The sequence below is a fragment of the Neomonachus schauinslandi genome, chromosome 2 (assembly GCF_002201575.2).
Source record: "Neomonachus schauinslandi chromosome 2, ASM220157v2, whole genome shotgun sequence".
Classification (NCBI taxonomy): Eukaryota; Metazoa; Chordata; class Mammalia; order Carnivora; family Phocidae; genus Neomonachus; species Neomonachus schauinslandi.
Genome location: NC_058404.1, coordinates 10,523,047 through 10,525,751, shown reverse-complemented (window position 1 = coordinate 10,525,751; position 2,705 = coordinate 10,523,047).

Genomic DNA, 2,705 nt, shown 5'->3' with positions numbered 1-2,705 from the left:
AGTTTATCCAGTCCTATGTAATTAATTTTTGCTTTGCTTGGTCTTGGTTTAACAGTTTTATGAATCCCTCAGTTTCTTATTAGAAACTTCTTGCCCATGTCAGTGGTATGTTCTTAAGTTATTGTTATTTTTCTTGCTGATAAATTTTGTAACAGAGATAATATGAGCTTATTTGACTAGTAAAACTAGGTAGATCGAAAGTTGTGTATCTTTGAATTATATTTAATGTCAATAACTCTGAAAACATGCCTATTTTAATTAAGCCAACAAACTTGAAATAGCTTTTATTTACCAAAGATCATCTAAGATCACATGAACTTAGGAAAATTTGGGTTGGTTTCTGTATTCGAGAGAACACTTAATTTTATATTAGTGCTTATTTTTCTTTAAGACAATTAAAAATAGCTCTTTCACAAATTAATATTGGCAATACCATCCAGAGGTAGAAAAATAACACACAGACATTCTTAAGCATACAGACAGATGTTTAAAGATTTTAACCATGAAACAAGTATATACAAGGATATACAAAATAATACAAAGCTTACTACTTTATAAAAGAACACTTCGAACCAAATGTGTTTCTGGCAGTTGGAATTAGTTCAGATTACCCACTTGGATGGCTAAAGCTTTTTATTCATATTTGTGAAAAGACTTAAGATTTTTAAATTTGCCTTTTGGAAGGAATATTTTAAAGAGGCAATTTTTAAAATTAATTTAGTCTCTTAGAAACTTCTGCATACCAATACAAAATGTGTCTCATTAAGTTTGGGGAGATTTAGGACCTCTTTTTCGCTAGGGCTCCTCATAAATGGGTAAACAAGGTTAAAAGTTTCCTACTGTGGCCTCTGTAATTCAGGGTTATCTTTGACAAGGTTAATCCACTTGTTCAGAAAAACATAGCTTTGCACCCATAATTCTTATACATATAGTGAGCCAGAGTAGAGTCCCAGACCCTTTGGACGCAGAAGAACCCATTTTCTTTTTTGTTCTCATAAAAGCAAATTTACCTACCTGAGGCCTTGTCATGAGCACGCTATGAAGTGGTGCACACATGACTTGTATCCTTCCACAATGTCAGCTTTATTCAATCACAAAGCAAAGTTACTTGCAATTTATAAAGCAGGTTCGGATTCCAAAACTCAATGACATTTCACCATGTGATTGAAGTTGGCTTCTTACACAGCACACAGAGCAGGACAGAAGACAAACCACACAATAAACAAGGTGACAAAGGGTGTAGGAAGTTAAGGAACCAAACCTGAAGTCAGTCTGTGGGCGTGCAGTTGAGATAAAGCCTCGGTCTAGTCCAGGTCAGCTCTGGGCACTTACTGCTCACTTTGTCCGAGCAGGGAAGGATCTCGGTTCTGTTCGGAGATCCATCAGCAGAGCCTTCCCAGGCAGCTGCCTTTTCTAAGTGGTCAGACACAGAGGGGTCATGTCTGAGGAGTCTGACAGTTTGCTGCCCAAATCCCCCCCCTTTTAAGGGGATTTAATCAGTCCTGGGCCCCTGCAGACCTCTTCTGCTCCTGCTTGTTATCAGTTCTGGGGTGTCCGCTGATGCTGGTCCCCGAGATATGTTGTAGCTGCCCTACCTTTACTGCTTGGTCATTGCTTGACACAGAATCCTGCTGGACAGGAGGGACTCCGTTTTGCTCTCTGCAGACCTCACACTGGACCCCATCCGGTTTAGAACAGAACCAGTCCATCTCCATATCCAGTCCCGAAAAAGAAATACTCAAATAGTCAGAGAGTTCCCAATGAGAAACAGTGGGGCTCAGATCTGAGAGGGATTCACCCCCCATCCCCACCCCGCTTTCTAGGACAGGGAGAAATCTGTGAACATGAGCAACTGGCCATGTTCCTTCACTCCACTGCTCCCTACTCTCTTCCAACCTCGCTTCTGAAATCAGAACTTTTAAAAGATAAACTGAGGTACATTAATATTTTGAAGAGTTTATTTGAGCGAACATTGATTCCAATCAGGTATCTGACAAACAAAATAGTTAGGAGCACTCCACTGACTGGAGCAGGAGAAAAGCTTTTATAGAGAAGGCAGGAAGCAAAGCAAAGCAATTAGATTAGATTGGCTGTAGCTCAATCGTTTGTCTTCTTTCTGGAAGCCTGGTTACCTGTTTGTGATTAGGTGTTCTTAAATTTAATTTTCTCAGATTTGAGTGCATTGACTCTGGCTTAGGTTTCCATTTACTTGCATAGGCCTCCAAAGCATTAGAACCTCAGTCTCATGGCCTTTTGGCTTTATTATTTTAGCAAATGTATTGTTTTCAAGTACAGTGATATTTTTCAAGTAATTAGTCACTCTGAATTATATTAGATTGAATGTTATTACTCTATGCAAAAGTTAAAATGACACGTAATGCTGGAAAATTTGAGGAGGAAATCATGCGTATTTTAAACTGAATCCTTAAAATAAAATGTACATAAAATGTTAACTGTTGTTTGAATCCATAGCAACATAGTCTTCAACTTTGTCAATCTGGCAAAGGAATTATTATAAATGTGCACCATATTCATTACTTAGAAATTTGTTTTGTAACAGCCTAAAATTTAAAAGTGATCTCATATGTCTATTACCTCCTGGCATTTGCCCTTTGATCTTGCCTCCTACTTTAACACTATATAAATGTTTTTCTTTTTTCTTTTTTTTTTTCCTTTAAGCAACTGTGAAATAAGTTTGGTTTAGT